Source organism: Euprymna scolopes, chromosome 20 (assembly GCF_053919585.1).
Source record: "Euprymna scolopes isolate OS-2025 chromosome 20, ASM5391958v1, whole genome shotgun sequence".
Classification (NCBI taxonomy): domain Eukaryota; kingdom Metazoa; phylum Mollusca; class Cephalopoda; order Sepiida; family Sepiolidae; genus Euprymna; species Euprymna scolopes.
The window spans coordinates 3,802,717-3,822,024 of record NC_136501.1 but is presented as its reverse complement, the minus strand read 5'-3'; positions in this window follow the sequence as shown (position 1 = coordinate 3,822,024).

The following is a 19,308-nucleotide window of genomic DNA, read 5'->3' as shown; positions in this document are numbered from 1 at the left end:
AGATATTGAAAAACAGAAAACGCACAGGATGTAATTCGACTGTATAGTAACTTTACGGACACCCTGTATACAAAAGTTTCCTTACTTTACTCTTTCATTTATTTCTATATATAGCTTCATTCTTGGAAATTAGATACAATAAAAAAGATTATGTCATTTGCATATGACATTAAGAAAAATCGATTTTATTAAATAGCGGTATCTTAATTAATGTTTCTAGCGAGAGAATTGTTTTCAGTGTTTTATTTAAAATTGTTTTTAATACATTTTAAACAATAATTATATTGATAACATATTTATTTTTGGGGGAATTATTATTTCAACATCGAATTTTTAAAAAACTTTTAGAGTTATTTGCCCCTTAGAATCTTCCAATCATTTCATTTGTTTGTTGTTATTATTCTTTAAACAGCTATACAGAAATCGCAAATTTTACGATGTGACCCATCGTTGTTTAATACCTAAGAAAATAGGATCTACTGCCCCCCTCTGAATTCCACAATTTACACTTTTCTTTCTTTTTTTTTCACGTTAATCTCATCGATTATAAACTTTAATTTCTAATTAAAAAAAAAGGTAAATTTTTACGACGTGACTCAGCGTCTTTTAACCCCTAAAAAAATTAGGACCTACTTTTTTGGGGCCCTAATACGTTTAAACAATCTTTATAAATAATATGCAAAGTAATTTCTAAAAAAAAGAAAATTAACATTTTAAAGTGGGGGATCACTTTTTTATATAAATTTAACGTAAAAATGAACACCCATTTTTGGCCACAAAGCATTCAACGAGATATATCATCTCTAGAATTTTTTTTTCTTTTCAAATTTAGCGATCGAGATGGATGGGGCAAAACATGACAAATACAGTTTTTTTTGTTTGGTGGGCGTGGGAATTATATTTGAAACATAAAATAATTATAAATTTAATCAATTTTCATGACACCATTCTGTACTTTCACCTTACAATTTTATGAACAAAATGAACCCCAACAATGTTGGGGCCCAACATATGACAAATTCATTTTTGTTATTTTGGAGGGAGATTACATTAGAAGCATAAAATGATGAAAAATTTAATTTAATTGTTTTGAAATTAATTGTTGATTTTTTTAGGAGTTCTATCTATTTTGTTATTTTTATTTATTTATTTATTTATTTATTTATTTATTTTTGCGATCACGCGGGCATTCGCTGTTATCTTTAGTGAAACAAAAGTTCTAATGATTTATTTTTAATTATTTATTTTTAGGGTGGGTATTTATAGTACTCAATATCCGGGAAATAGTTTCTTCTATCTGTATCCATTCTGCCGAAATATCTGGTGGAGAGGGTATCAGGTACTTCTTCTTTTAAGGAACGATTAAATTTACATGTTTTTATCCGTTCTTTTATTTATGGAATTGTCGTGGGGGTATCCATGTTACCTATGATGAAAATGATTAGTGTAGCAGGTGTGTTCCAAACGAAACTGTATGTAAACCCAGGCAACGCTGGGTACTCATGCTAGCATATATATATATATATATATATATATATATATATATATATATATATATATATATATATATATAGAGAGAGAGAGAGAGAGAGAGAGAGAGAGAGAGAGAGAGAGAGAGAGAATATCACAAAAACGACAATAGAAAATATATATTAATGCAAATAGATTTATTCATAAAACTCTTTATTATACTATAGTATTTTGAAGCCTAATGTTTCTCATCAGCTTCTGCTCATGAACATTAAAAAAGGTGTTTCTTCGGCTACTTTGCATTCAACTTGGACTTAAGAACTCTGGACAACATCTCTATTCCCTTTGCTAATTGAGAACTTTCTCTCAGTGCAATTTTTATTTTTTCATTTAATTTTACTTGGCTTTTTATATGTATTTATAATATATATGAAATGTTAAATGTAAAAGAATTTATATTTAACATTTTATATTTATTTTTTATAATTTAACACTATTTTATACTTTTTCATCCCTCATTCCTTTACATTTTTTATTCCCTTGTTCTTTATTTTATTCATTTATATTTTTTTATGTTTTTATCTTTTATTATATCAATTATTGCTATTATTTTATAATTTATACTTCATTAAGTTGTAACTCCGATACCTCTTCTAATATATACAGACCTAGTATAAGTCTCCTATTTAAAAGAAAACCCCTTTCACAGTTATAGCCCATGACTACATATGATTAAATACGCATCTACTTTCAATCATTTCTCTATATTCCTCCCAATAGTATAGTTGGGGATAGGCACACACATATTGAATCCACCATGGCACACGTGATTCGACCTTCATTCTTATAATAAAAGCTATACTCCTCCTCCTCCTCCTCTATCGTATAGATCACTGTAGTTCTCCCATTTCCCTCCCCCATCAGTTTCAATATATTACTATTCTCCTCTCATGCCCAATTATTTCACTCCTAATGTAGCTGTTGCTAGACATCGCATCTCTGACATATTCCCTGGCGTCTTCTTTCCTCTTCTGATGAGAAGCATTAGGCTTCAAAATACCATGGCACAAAGAGTTTTATTTATCCTACACCCCTAATCAATCTAACATCCTTATTTGATAAACTAACAAATCTATATGCATTAGTATATATTTTTATATTGTTGTTTTCTTATTTTATTGATATTCTATATAAGTTCCAAAGCAACTTGTTGAGCTTTGTATTATCCTGATAAATATATATATATATATATATATATATATATATATATATATATATATATATATATATATATATATATATATATAATTTGAAATAAGAATTACAGTTAAGTTTACCAAAATAATCCAAGATGTCAAAACTAAAGTATATCATAAATATTGAAGAGTTAATATTTATAAAATAATCTCAACCAGATGTATAAGCTCGATAAAACCAAATATGAAATAGAGCTTATAATAAACACACGTAGTTAATAAAACATGTTAAAAAACACTTGGAAAATGAGTTAAAAACATATATTTAATTTTTAAAAGGAAGAACAAAATAAGTGGATAGTCCTTACTCCATGGAGTTTCAGAGAAATACTTTCCTTCTCATCAAAGGGTAGGATTTAGCAAAATGCGGGATCGGATTTTCCTTGCAAAAGTATTTAATGAAACTCCAAGTAAGTCATATATAAATTTGTATGATCAGTACATAAGTCTGTCACATGTAATTTAAAAATAACATCTAAGGTTTGACGAAAATATTTTATAATACATTTGTTTGTTTGTTTTTTTAAATAGATTTTTCTTTAAATTAGAGAAAAAAAAAGCAAAATTGAAGCATGATACATATTTCACTTTAAAATGTCGATTTCATGATTTCAAGTGATACCTATTTCAAGAAACAAAATATTTGAAGGGGGGGACTTAACACTGAAATGCAATGACAATAATTCCCCAGAGATGTTCTGGCAAACCAAATTAGTGAGTTTTTCGATGAAAGGAGGTGGTAAAACCTGGAAGGATTATGTAATGCTGCAACTAACAAAAGAGAGAATACTTCTAGTGTCACAGGAGTTACGGCCCTTGGGAACATCCGGTTTTCTGTTATCTCTGAAAATCTACAAAACAGAAACGTGTGTTCGTTTTCTATCCCCTCCTGATCAAGATCCATCTTGCTATCCGACTGTGGTAGTAACCGATATTTAGAAAGCACATATAGATTACTACACCAAACATCACAGATGGTATCACAGAACTGATACAACACTACTTCCTCTCTCTAAAAGGAGGTGGTAATGCCTAGGAGGATATTATAACAACAACAACAACAACAACAACAACAGATACTACACTATCCAGTTCCTGATTTGGCACTGAAAGGGAGTATATTAGTCTTAAATACTATAGAATGTAATACATGAACGAACATATACTACACTGCCCTCCAAAAAAGGAGGTGATGCCTTAAAAGATAGCATCATGACAAACGAATATATATTACATTACCTTTTCCCACAAAGGAGGAGGTAATGCACGGAAGATAATCTCATGATAACAGAACAAATATTACACTCTCACTAAATAAAAGAGAAGATAATCCCTGGGAGGATGGTATCATGACCGCAGAACTGATACTACACTACCTCCTCTCTCTAAAAGGAGGTGGGAATGCTTAGGATCATTTTTCTTTTCTTTTCTTTTCTTTTTTTTTAATTACATTTTCACCTCAAACAAGGCAAATTGCCACTTTGGTGTAGGGGACTACTATCAGAGGCAACAACTACTGCGGTACTATGTAGGGATTTAGGCAGCAAGATGTCGGTTCACGTAACACTTGAACTTCTGCACGTCAGTACTGTTGGGGAAGCAGGGACCTGGAATGGAATTCCAGAGTCTAGCGGTTCTGGGGAAGAAACTATTGGAGTAAAAAGATCTTTTACATCTAGGGATCTCTACAGTGTGGGGTGGGATTTAGCAGCCTGTCGGGTTTGTCGAGGGTGCTCACGTCGTGAGGGCACAAGTGATTGCAGTTCATCAGGGCATTCACCACTAAAATACATGTAGAAAAGGGAGAGGGATGCAACATTTCGTCGATGCGACAGAGGCTGAAGCTAAGATGCCAGTTCAGGGCCTATCAGGTTTGTGACTCTCTTTTGAACCTTGTCAAGGAGCGAGAGACTAGTAGCAGATGCACCAGCCCAGATGTGACAGCAATACTCCATACATGGGCGAATGGAGGCCTTATAGAGGTACAGGATACTTTCAGGTGTTAGTAGTTGTCTAGCACGGTAGAGAGAGCCCACCTTTCTTGCAGTGGCCCTGGCAATGCCTTCAATGTAATTGTTCCAACTCATGTTTCCTGTGAACGTTAGGCCAAGCAGTTTGAAAGATGTACTCTCAGATAAAGAGTCGTTGGCCATTGCTATAGGTGGTAGAGAGGGGTTCTTGTAATTATTGAATGAAACTAGTTTAGTCTTGGCAGCATTGAATGTGACCAACCACTTTTGTCCCCATTCCACCACAGATTGGAGGTCTTCCTCTAGTATTTCTGCCATTTCTTTAGATATGTGTTCATTCGTCTTCCTGTCGTGCCTGCCATAGAGTGTAGTGTCATCAGCATATATACCCATCTCAGAAGCAATTTTGTCGGGGAGGTCATTTATGAATATCAGGAACAATAGAGGTCCAAGGATAGAACCCTGGGGCACCCCTGCATTTATATCATATTGTTTAGATGTACGACCGTCGAGGACAACCTGGATTTTTCTCTTATCTAAGAAGGATTTAATTATGTTAAGTATTCTACCAGTGATACTGTATGATCTAATCTTCCTGAGACGACCCTCATGCCATACCCTGTCAAAAGCCTTAGATATATCTAGAGCTACCGCTCTGCCCTCCTCCGCTTTGTCCAGTGAATGGTATATACGTTCAGAGATTACAGTTAGGATGTCTGCTGTGGAACGGGCTTGTCTAAATCCATATTGTTTGTCAGTCAGAAGTTTAGCATCTGTAAGATGATGGACTAGAGCATGGTTAATTAAGGTCTCAAATATTTTGGCAAAAAGTGGGAGGAGGCTAATGAGGCGATAATTTGATGGGTCAGTCCTTTCGCCAGAATTCTTGAATACTGGTACAACAGAAGCATTTTTCCAACAGCTCAGAAAGCAAGCTTCATTAAGACATTTGTTGTAGAGTTTGGAGAAAACTGGAGCTACTTCGGCTGAGCACTTTTTTAATAGCACAGCTGGGATGAGATCGGGTCCACATGCTTTTGAAGTGTCAAGGTTTTTTATGATAGCATGCACCTGAGCAGGGGTGATTTTCAGATCGTCTAGCGTGGCGTCTGTCCGCATAGGAAAGTCAGGTAGGGGGTGGTTGGAAGGGTCCAGTGTGGAGTTTGAGGCAAACCGACTGGCAAGCATGTTAGCCTTGTCGGTTGCTGAGGAGACAACCTCGTGATTGTTGGTTAGTGGGGGAATTGTTGATTGATGACAGCACAACAGATATTGCACTATCCGGTTTCTGAATTGAGCACTGAAAGAGAGTATATTAGTCTGAAAAAGGATAGAAAACTAAACTGAAAATTAAAAGTCAGTGATTGTATAGGTTTGGCTTCAGACAGACATACCAAATCTCCATTAGTAATACACGAGTATCTAAAACATTCGTTAATTCTTAACTTTTATTAATAATTTTGCACAATCAAATTAGATGAATAGAGATTTGGCAAATTTAATTTATACGTCTACTAGTAATGCACTCCAGCTTTGCGCGGGGACAATATAAAAAACAAAATAGAAGAGGTCAAAATGTGAACCATCTTTATATTTCTTGTAATATATCTGACATATAATGAGGATATGATTAAAGAAAATTGGCAAATTTTATTTATAGACATTGGCGATAGGAACTGGCCAATCAAATGGATCCACGTATATATTAAATTTGTTTTTGAAATACTGTTACTTTCAATGTATACCGTTTTCATTTAACGGGTCAAGATTGTTATTCTAAAACCATTCACCGTTAATTTTGAGTTAAGCTCAATGTGTCTATTTAATAGGGACAGAGCATATATAGTGCAAAGTTTTGTTGAAAATTCAAAGACTCACATTTTCTTTTTTTATAACCTTCGTTTATTTCCTGGATTTTTCCATTACAGCTGTTTCATTGATGAGTGGGCAATTTTACGATTTATGTTTCCGTAAAAATATTGTGTCCCCACCAACTTCTTCAGATGTTTATCCATTAGATTTTTACAACAAAAGGTATATTTTTAACATGCTGGACATCGTATTCGGGTAAAAGTATTTCCACAGCCATGCTTCCTCACTTCCTCCATCTGGCATATATATGTTTAAATATGATATGTTGATTAATACAGATTTCGTATTTATTATTATATTATATTGGACCCAATACATAGTAATGATTTAAAAAGTTAAAAAAAAAAAAAGATTTGTGCGCCACCACCGATACTTGAAATAAAAACGTCTAGCTTACGATTTACTTTTTTCATTGACGTTAATGACTGCACTATGAAGACATGTTTACTGCAAAACTAAAAATTAAAACAAGAACCAATAGCTATTACTTTACTCATGAATATTCGTAATGCTGTTGTTCGACTTTCACCTGGCAAATTCCATTTCTTTAATTTCCATGAGTTTGCACCTATTTTCCCCGGCTAAAACCCAAATATAAAGTTTTGCATGGGTTTGGATACTTTATACGTTAAGTTTCATGTCTATAGACTAAAAACTGATGGAGGAGTTTGGTAGGCAAAATTTTTAAATGCATATATGTATGCACACATAAACATATATAGAAAGAGGGTTGTGTTTACTATGACCTTTTTATGCAAATATCATGCATGTAGAATATCTGCATGAATATAATTACACATAATAATTAACTAAAGATGATCATCCCATAAGAAAACCGAAAAAACTAATAGGGAATTAATTAAAATAAATGTTTAAAAGAATATGCAAATTAGCTAGATCTTTTGCAGATGAATGCAATTCTACGACCCATATATAAGAACATTGTATTTTCTTTTTAAATAAATAGAAAAAAGGGTTTTTAATATGAATATCAATACAAAAACAAAAAAATATAGGAGTATAGATAGATATATGTATATGAAAGAGAGAGAGAGAGAGAGAGAGAGAGAGAAAGCATGAATAAAGACACACAAATAAATAGTTTTTTATTTATTTATTGTTAGTATTCCTAGATTTCTGGTCAACAATCATATGATGTACGATCGTTTTGGAGACCGCTTGAAATTTTCATTATTTTCTTATTTTTTGTATATGCACATTCCAATATATCTCCTCAACAGAGCCTTTCACCAAAGTTACAAAGAGAGGTTCAGCAAGGACTTCAACATCTTACACTTTATGTATATACTAGTATGGCTGCCCGGCGTTGCCCGGGTGTTTGGAGGTGTATGCTAAGCAAAAAAAAAAAAAAAACGGTCAATTTTTTTTAACTTTGACCCGTATTATGACCCCTTAACACTTATTGTTTTGAGATCAAATCAAGTTATTAAGTTCGATCCATATCCAAGGAACCTATATCTAAAATTTCAAGTGTTTAGACCCAAAGTTGTCGGAGAAGTTTGGTAGAGTTCTCAAAGATCAAATCGTTGAACTTTAACCCCTTAACAGCCAAATTTCTGGCCGAAAAACGATCAAATAGATTTTCCCAAATCTCAGTACTCTGTATATCAAATTTCGAGTCTGTAGACTGAAAATTGACAAAGTTATTGCGTAGGGAAATGTACATACACAGACACACAGACACACTGACACGTTCACTTATATATATATATATATATATATATATATATATATATATATATATATATATATATATATATATATACTAGGCATGCAATGTTCTGGCAAAAAGATGGCATAAAATTAATAAAATTAGAACATATTCCTTAAAAGAATCCCCCCCCCCCTTAAAAAAGAAATAATCATAGACTGATTATCATAGATTGAACTAATCTTGCTTTGTTGTATGAAGTGATCAGTCAGTCAAAAAAAAAAAGAAATGTTAAAAACACGCTAATTAACGTATAAAAAGTATGCATCCCCCAACAAAGAGTAAAGAATAACAAATGTTTAAAAAGAAATATTTTAAACAATCCTAATACCATTGGTTCTGGAGACTTTCTATGTATGGAACATCCTTCTAAACTGAGGTAATTTTGTTATATTTTTATGAAGTGGTCGATATTACCACCCCCCAAAAAAAAAATTTAAAAAGACGCTAGTTAATGTATTAAAAAATGTGTATATGTGCGTGACCTCCCCACCCCAATAAGAGAAAGTAATGAATAAAAAATGTATACAAAGACATACGAGGTGCCTTCAAATAGTTCCTAGACTTCTTTCGTATGGGCACTTTTATTGATAGTACACACATGAAACTCTACTCCCCTTCAAAGTAATCTCCTCTCCTCTGGCTGCAATGCACTTGTTGTACCGTTCCAACAACTTCTAGAAGACCCCAAAGAAGTCCGCTTGTGTGAGCGTGTCAATGACCCTCGTCACAGCCTCTTTCATCTCAACTGTTTCATAATGACAGCCTCTAAGGTTTTCTTTAGGCTTAGGGAATAACCAAAAGTCACAGGGAGCAAGGTCTGGACTATAGGGAGGGTGAGGAACTGTCTTGATGCCCATGTTTCTCAAACAGTCTGTGAGAAGAATGATCTCTGAGCATCCTTGGGACAAACTTTGTGCAAATCTTCAGCATCTCCAGTTTCTTGCAAATAATTGTGTGTACAGTTCCCACACTGACATCAAATCTATATAGACACACAACGGTCTTTATCCATGAAATTCTTTACTTGGTTAATACAATTCTGGTGTTTTGACTTCCTTACTCCTCCCACACCTCTTATCAACCTTCACAGACTTCTTGCCTTTCTTAAATCTTATGCCACTCATAAACTAATACTTGATTCATGTAAGATGGTCCAAAAGCAGTCTGAAGCATTCCATACGTTTCTGTGGCATTTTTTCCAGGTTTAAAACAGAATTTTTTACATATTGTTCTTCTAAAGTGTCCTTACGTCCAGAATGCATTTTTGAAATTAACCAGCTGTGAGTTATGCTTTAGTAGGGCGTATTCCAATACCATCAGGGATCACATCAGAGATGCTCCATGGGGAAATATCTTTTCTCTCCCTGCTGAACAGTGCACAAATGAGACAACTGAATAATTCAAAGTGGCAATTGAAGAACGTGTTCCCACATGGAAGTTCTATAGCAAACCCCACTCTCCCCAATAGTTTACTTCTACTTGTGCAGCATGCATACCACAGATTTATCCGATATACATTCAGTACAAACAGACAAAAGTATATGGAGGTTAGAAGTAATTGTAAGAAGGAAATATCCACAGCCAAGAGAGAACATCCTGGAACCACCAGAAAACGTATTGCAACGCAGAAATTAGGAAACTTGTGATTTCTGGAAAATCTACAACAGTATAGTAAATAATGGGCAATCAACAATTCCCCCACTATCCAACAATCTTTAAGTTGCTTGCACGGCAATCGAGAAAGCTAACCTGCTTGCCCGTCGATTTGCCTACTCTACTTTGGACCCAGCAAACCACTCCCTTTCAGATTTTCCTCTGCAGACAGAAACCACACTAGATGATTTGAAAATCACTTCTTCTATAAAAACCTAGACACCTCAAAAGCATGTGGACCTGATCTTATTCCGGCTGTACTATTAAAAAAATGCTCTGCCAAGGTTGCTCCAGTTCTCTTAATGAATCTTGCTTTCCTGACTGCTGGAAAATCGCTTCTGTGGTACCAGTTCACAAGAATTCTGGTGAAAGGACTGACCCAGTAAATTATCGACTAATTAGCGTCCTCCCTCCTTTCGCTAAAATATTTGAGTCCATAATCAATTAAGCTGTGGTCCACCACCTCACAGCTGCTAAACTTCTGTCCTAATAACAGTATAGGTTTAGGCAAGCCCGTTCTACAGCAGATATTCTTACTGCAATCTCTCACCATATATACAATGTGCTGGATAAGCTAGTATGGCATGATGGTCTTCTCATGAAAATCAGATCCTATGTTATTATTGACGAATACTTAAATATAAGCTATATCATAATTAAATCCTTCTTAAGTAACATAATTAAATCCTTCTTAAGTAAGAGAAGAATCCAAATTGTCCCTAAGGGTTTTTTTGTTTTTTTTACACAGTGATCACTACTTATCAAGGCCCGGAAGCCACTTAGGGATAAGGGTTATTGCAAGTACAGTACGTTAGTGTGGAGATTTGATGAAGTGTTTACTTAAGGGGGCGGTTCATTAGGAATTTGTTAACATTTGACTTGAAGACATCCAAGTTGTAGTCTGGTGGGAAGCAGGCAGACGGAACAGAGTTCCACAGGCGTGCAGTTCTAAGAAAGAAGCTTTGTTCATGGAATCCACGTTTTGATTGGGGCACAGATATAGAGTGGGGAAAATTTTTCACAGTGGATTCAGCTTTTCGTGAAAGATTGGCAAGGGGGGACCAGAGATTGGAGTTCAGACGAGCACCTGCCATGAAAATAACGATAAAACAAGGATAGGCTCGCAACGTCTCTTCTGTGGGAGAGCAGTTGTAGGGTAGAGAAAAGGGCATCCCCCACTAAGCCACGAAGTCTATTTTGTACTCTGTCAAGGCAGGATAGGCTGTTTTTAGCAGCTCCTGCCCAGATATGGCAACAGTATTCCATCCTTGGACGTACTTGGCTTTTATATAGATAGAGAATTGCATCAGTAGTGAGATATCTTCTGGAGTGGTAGAAGGATCCCACCATCTTTCCAGCGACCTTGGCAACAGACTTGATGTACGTGTTCCATTTCAGATCAAGAGTAAAGGTCAAACCCAGAAGCTTGTCGAAACATGGGGCCTCACCCAGACGAGAGCCATCCATCATAATTGATGCCAGATGGGGATCAGAGCGTTGATGATGTAAGGATAGGAGTTTGGTTTTGGATGCATTAAAGGTAACTAGCCACATCTTTCCCCACTGAACCACGCGCTCAAGATCAGAGGAGAGAGAATCAGAGAGAACTTTGTCATTTACAGCCTTTGATGTGTTGCCGTAGATGGTCGTGTCATCAGCATAGATGTCAACGAATGATTTAAGTATGTGTTTAGGGAGGTCATTGATGTAGATCAGGAAGAGAGTTGGGCCTAGGATTGACCCCTGAGGAACTCCAGCATTTATATTGCAGGCCTCCGATTTTTGTCCATCTACCACTACTCTTATGAGCCTATCGGAGAGAAATGATTTAATGATTGAGAAAACATTTCCAGTTATACCGTAGCTGGAAATCTTGTGAAGTAGACCCTTATGCCATACCTTGTCGAAGGCCTTTGATATGTCAAGAGCAATTGCCCTAGAAAGGAAGCCTTTGTCAAGAGATTCACTAATCCTGTGAGATATAACCGTCAGCACATCTGCGGTAGATCTTGCAGAGCGGAAACCATATTGTGTGTCACTAAGAAGGTTATTCATTTTGTATGTCACAAAACAATATGATAAAATACGCGTGTACTTCAGGGGTCGATCCTTAGACCTATATTATTCCTGATATTAATAAATGACCTCCCTGATAAAATTGTCTTTGAGATGGGTATATTTGCTGATGACACCACGCTCTATAACAGGCATGAGAGCAAAACGAATGAACACATATCCAAGGCAATGGTGGAAACCCTAGAGGAAGACCTCCAGTCTGTAGCGGAATGGAGTCAAAACCGGATGGTGACATTCAATGCTGCAAAGACTAAGCTCGTTTCCTTTAATAATTACAAGAAACCTTCTCAACCTATAATAGCTATGGTTAAAAATACATTACCTGAAATTACTTCTTCAAACTCCTCGGCTTAATGTCCACAAGGAACATGAGTTGGAACAAATACATTGAGTCAACAAAACACAAGAAAACAGCAAATGCAAACTCTGTGGACAAAGAGATAAAACGATAAACCATATAGTTAGCAAATCCTTACTATATGCAAATAAAAGGATTTGTCACTTCTGTCGCAAAAGTTTTTGCAAGACGTATAAACACACATACATACACACACACATACATTTCGCCTTTTATATATTAGATGAACTAATTTGATATATATATATATATATATATATATATATATATATATATATATATATATATATATATATATATCTGTTGCGTCACATAAAATTCAGTGTCACTGTCTCTTTGTATCTGTTTATTAAGAGTCGAAAATAATAAGGGAAAAATAGAATAAATTGGAATAGTTCATCATAAATAAAAATGAATATCACAAGAGGTCAGGGCTTTGCATTGCGAGAGAAACAGTCGCATTTGCGAGTGATTTTTCCAAGTGGCGACTAGAAATAATAAAACGCTTATCTTTTGACGATCGTGTTTTATTTTTACAATCTTCCAAAACACATTGCTGAGTGAAAAATGTCTTTTCAACCTTTATTTTATTATTTTTTTTTTTTTAATAAAACGAGCAAACTCATATTATTTAAACAATGTAAGGTTTAATAGAACAATATATTCGTTTTTTAACGAAGACTGTTTAAAAAATCATCGGAAGAAATTTAAATGCTTATATTTTCAAATCTTAACATTCAGTGCATATTTAGAATTAGACTTATTTAAAAAAAAAAAAAAAAAAAAAAACACATAAAAATCTTTATGATGTATGTACTCGTCACGGAACGAAGATGTCATATTCTAAAAACCACAGTCATTTTACTAGTAACTTTTCTATTTGGATAGTAAACAAAAATATTTAGTTGTCAAAGGTCAACTAAAGATAAATTTGTTCGTAAAGCCTTACCAGAGGTAGTAATATCTAACACGTAGCTGAAGAGAGAGAGAGGGGGGGGGGGCGAACTGAAAGAACCTAATTTTTAATTTTGTGATTTTATTTTATTTTTCTTATTTTAACTCGCCTTGCAAACTGATCTTTTTCCACAATTCAAACAACCTGACCCAACGGGTCAACACAAAGAGTAAACATTGGAGCCAACTACCAATAGACAGAGTTACAAACGCAATGAAAATGAACTCTTACATAGTGATGGAATGGGATCAAGTTCAGACACGAACAAAATTTCGTTAGCACAAAGAAGAAGCGTGAGCAATTTTGAATAGAATGAAAAAAAAAAAATGATGAAACAAAGCTTGGGTAGGAAGAATAAATTGGGGATGGGGTAGGTCCCTTCCCACTCCGCCCCACAGAAATGTGACACAAGGATGTGATATGAATCCACTTACCCCCGCCCCACACCGTATTTACAAACAATTGCCGGTTTAAAACATTGTTTATTTATTTATATTGAATAGCGTTTCAAATTGCATTTTAGGGGGTAATGTTCAAATGTCTCCTTTTTTTTTGTGTGTTCGTTTGCTACTCTTTAAAAAAAATTTTTTGAATAGCCCCAAAATTTATCCCTGCCCACCAGGCCAGATGGAAAGCGTAAGCAATCGGAATCGTATTATATAAAGGACAGTTGTTTGTCTGTTTGTCTGCATACTGCATAATTACATTGAGACACTGGTTCTTGTTAGACCATCAAAATTAAGCAACATTGAGCCTGGCTAATACCAGTTTTTTTTTGTTTGTTTTTTTACATGGAGTTCACCAATTATCAAGGCCCAATGGCAACTCAGGGATAAGGGTTATTGTGTGTACAGTAATCAAAGGGATAGTGTAGCAATAGTATTGGAGAATTGGTAAGGTGTCATTACTTAGGGGGGGGGGCGTTCATCAGGAATTTGTTTGTGTTGGACTTGAAGACATCCAGGTTGAAGTGGGGAGGGAAACAGGCAAGCGGAATAGAGTTCCACAGGCGTGCAGTTCTAAGAAAGAAGCTTTGTTTATGGTATCTACGTTTTGATTTAGGCACAGATAGGGAGTGGGGAAAATTATTGATGGTGGTTTCAGCTAGTCAGGTGTTTTTTGAGAAAGATTGGCGAGGGGGGACCAGAGAATGGAGCTCAGACGAGCACCTGCCATGGAAATAACGATAAAACAATGACAGGCTCGCTACGTCTCTTCTGTGGGAAAGAGGTTGCAGGGTAGAGAAAAGGGCATCCTCCACCAAGCCACGGAGTCTATTTTGTACTCCGTCAAGCCAGGATAAGCTGTTTTTTGCAGCCCCTGCCCAGATGTGGCAGCAGTACTCCATCTTTGGACGTACTTGGCTCTTATATAGATAGAGAATTGCGTCATTAGTGAGATATCTTCTGGAGCGGTAGAAGGATCCCACCATTTTCCCAGCGACCTTGGCCACAGATTTGATGTATGTGTTCCATTTAAGATCAGGTGTAAAGGTCAAACCCAGGAGCTTATCAAATCCTGGGGCCTCCCTTAGACGAGAGCCATCCATTTCAATTGATGCCAGATGGGTATCAGAGCATTTATGATGTAGAGATAGGAGCTTGGTCTTAGATGCATTAAAGGTAACCAGCCACCTCTTTCCCCACTGTACCACGCGCTCAAGATCAGAGGAGAGAGAATCAGAGAGAACATCATCATTTACGGCCTTTGATGTGTTGCCATAGATGGTCGTGTCATCAGCATAGGTGTCAACGAAAGATTTTAGCATGTGTTTTGGGAGATCATTGATGTAGATCAGGAAGAGAGTTGGGCTCAGTATGGACCCCTGAGGAACTCCAGCATTAATACTGTGGGCCTCTGATTTATGCCCATCAACAACTACTCTTATGAGCCTATCTGAGAGAAATGACTTAATGATAGAGAAAACATTTCCAGTTATACCGTAGCTGGAAATCTTGTGTAGTAGGCCTTTATGCCAAACACTATCAAAGGCCTTTGATATGTCGGGAGCAATTGCCCTAGAAATGAAGCCTTTGTCGAGAGATTCGCTAATCCTATGAGATATAACCGTTAGCACATCTGCTGTAGATCTAGCGGAGCGGAAACCATATTGCGTGTCGCTAAGACGGTTATTTCTGCTGAGGTGGTTGACTACTTCTCTATTTATTGTGGATTCCAGCAACTTACTCATGACACACAGGAGACTTATTGGTCTGTACTGAGAGGGGATGACTTATCACCTGAATTCTTAAATACAGGGCATACTGATGAGGTTTTCCAGGGTGTTGGAAAGCACTTCTCCTTAAGGCAACGCTTAAACAGTTTGGAAAGTATGGGGGCAAGCTCAGGTTGTAATTTTTTTAACACTATAATTGGAATACCGTCGGGACCAGTTGCTTTACTGGAGTCAAGGCTCTTGATTAGCTTGGCGACCTCACGCACAGATATTTGTATGTTGCATAGCGTGTTGTTTGTTATAGGAGGGAATATGGGGAGTTGATGGCCTTCGTCACACAGGGTAGAATTTGCCGCAAAGTTTTTGGCAAATAGTTTGGCCTTGTCGGATGCTGTCGAGATGACCTCTGGTCCATTGATAATGGTTGGGATAGAGCTCACGTTTCTGTTCAAGATCCTATTTGCTATTTGCCAGAACTGGTGGGAACCAAGCCGCTGCTCAGCTACTTTGGACTTAATGGATTGAGCATATAGTTCTCTTGCATTTTTTATTACTCTTTTACAGTGGTTGCTGGTGGTTCTGAAAGCAGCTTTAGTTTCAGTGCATCTATTACGTTGGTAGATATGGAAAAAGTGATTTCTGTGTGCGATGGCAGCAACACATTTGGGGGAGAACCATGGCTGGCTGTTAGGTTTTTGTTGGAATTTTTTGGATGGTATGAATTGGCCTATGCCTACATGTAACCATTCGGTCAGATCTGAGACTATAGAGGACACATCCTTTTTAAACATGAAATGGAGAGGGAGATCAGATATGAATGTACGGAAGCTATCCCAGTCAGCCATAGAGTATCGGTATACAGTACGGTGGAGAGGTACATCTGGAGATTTATTATATTTCATTTTTATCTTAACTGATACGACGCAGTGGTCGGAGGATCCCAGAGGAGATAGAACGGAACATGAGCATAGCTCAAGGGAAGTGGATAGAAAAAGGTCTAGGAGGCTTGCGAACTGACCGGTACTATCGGGCACATGGGTGGGCTCGCGGACAATCTGAGTGAGGTCATAGGCAATGGCAAAATCATGACAGAACCTCCCCTCCTCATCAGTCTTATTTGAGTGGGTCAGCCATTCCACATTATGGACATTGAAGTCACCACAAATGTGAATGTTAGCCGAGGGATGAGCAGACAGGATGTGGTCAATTTTTTCTGATATACTCTTAAAGACAGTAACTCCACTGTTGTGGGGGCGATAGAGGGCAAATATAAATGCGGTGGTGTAAGTAAGTGCAACCCGGAAGCACATATAAGGTAGATTAGGGTCTTCTCTGGAGATATCCCTGTCACATAGGAAGCCATCTTTAATGTAGGCACATATTCCATGCCCGTGGCAATCTTGGGGGTCAGATTTAGATGTTAGGTTAGAGTATCCTTTAATTATGAACTCATCTAGGGAGGTGGTCGGCCCTATTCCAGTTTCGCTTAGAAAGAATATGTCAGGTTTCGTCTCCTGTAATTGGGTTTCAACCTCTGGAAGGTTAGAACGTAGACCCCTGATGTTGGAGAAGGAGATATGGTAGTAGGGGTCTACGTAGGAGGATGGGGTTCTTGGTTTATTCATGTTTTCTTTTTTGAGATATTTCATGTTGAGGATTTTGGGGTTTGGAAATTCTAGGTGCTGTATGTGCTTTCTGCTTATCTCAGCATCATTTCCAGTCGTCCTTAACCTCCACTTGCTCCTACTATGTAACAACACTGACTCAGGAAAGGTATGGCTGGAGATTGTGCAACTCTTGTCATAAAAAATTCACATGTAGGCACCCTTACAGTGGGTATCGATAATCTGGTAAGACTGAAGGAAGCTATCGTGTATATTCAGCTAAAAGTTAAAAAAAAAACCTGCAAAACAAAGACCCACAAAGTTGGCATATTTTTATTGGCAATTCTCTGAATAATATCTAAAATTTACATGAGATTATTTAATCTTTGAGGGTTAATTAGGTCAGGTTCTGTAAGGAGTCATTTTTTTTTTCAGCGTTATTATGTATTTATTAGAAAAGAAAATGCTGTCTTCTGCACTAAGGAATCTATTACATAAAAGAGAGAAGAAGGTTATCTGTATGTGTGTACGTTTTATTAAAAACTAGCGAGGGTGCCCGGTGTTGCCGGAGTGTTTGGAGGTGTAAAAGAACAAAGAAAAGTGTTAGTAGGCAGGCAGGCTCGAACCCATAACGCAAAGGCTGAAATCCTGAGATCATACAGCTGTGCTACAATGACAAAGGAAGTGAAAATCGTTTAAATCTAACGACGTCAACCAAAAGCTGTTGACTCACTGATGATTAGGTCAGGAATCAGCGAAGAAATGAAATCTCTCGTGGTATTTATTTTCTTCACCACAAGGTTGTTTCCAGCTCCCGAGTGTCCAAATGAATAGCAATTGTAAGATATGAGGGGTCTTCAATACAGTGATCAAAGCTCATTGCTTTCTGGACGTCCCAGGAAACTGTCTGAGTATTCGTTAGTTTCGCTTTTTTAAACAAAAACCATGAACAAACACGCGGGACCAGGGGATAGCATGAATTTTATAAAATAAAAGTCACTCAAATAAAAGATAAACACGACCTCCTTTCGTAAATCATAATCTAGTGAGTATATAAAAAGTTGTTAGAATTAGTGACCCCCTCGAGCGCTCCATCCCCCCGAAAAAAGCCTTTGCCGGACATACAAAAAAAAGTGCTCACACAAATACACACACACATTTTCGCTTTTATATAATAGACTAGTGGGGGGGGGTGTACCCGGCATTGCCTGAGTGTTTGGAGGGGGTGAGGGTGTTAATGAAAACCTAAGAATAAGCTAAGTAAAAAAAAAGAACAGAAAAACGAACGTTACGTGAAAAATGGTTTAAATAACCCTGCTTCAATATTTAAATTTAAAAAATCAAAAAAAAAAAGAAGACATCTCACACCACGATTCGAACCCAAAACAAGATAATGAACCAACGCTCTAACCAACTGAGCTAACACAACGTACATGAAATTTAGTCAATTCTTCCACTATTTAAACTAAATCAGGTCATGACGTCATCTGACGCATGCGTAGAACCGATCTCGTCATGAGAGTATGTTTTTTGTTGACCCCCCCCCCCCCGTAGAAAATTGTTGATTTCAGGGTGAAAAAATTAACGTTTTTGGCCAATTTTTCGATATTCTTTGAGCGAAGGATATGATACCGAGTTTGTGAATTTTCGTCCCGTCTGTCGAAAGTTTTTAGCAGACACACAAACATACACACATACATACACATTTTCGCTTTTATATGTATAGACTAGCGAAGGGTACACGGCGTTGCCCGGGTGTTTTTCGGTGTATGTGGTCAGACGGGGGTGGGGGTGTTAATGAAAACCTAAGAATAAGCGAAGTAAAAAAACCCAGAAAAACGAACGTTAAATAACCCTGCTTAGCGGGGAGGGAGGCGGGTTAACCCGGCGTTTCCCAAATGTTTGGAGGTGTGTGTGGTTGTTAATGAAAACCTAAGAATAAGCGAAGTAAAAAAAGAAAACAGAAAAAAAAGCGGGGGGTACCCGGGCGGTTGGGGGTGGGGTGTAATCAAAACATCGAAAAAAAACTAACGTAAGGCAAACGAACGATGTTAAATGTAAAAATCGAAAAAACAAAAACAAAAACAAAAATGAAAACAGAAAAACGAACGTTAAAACTTCTGAAAAATAAAAACTAAAAAAAAAAAACATGTGAAAAATGGCTTAAATAACCCTGCTTCAAT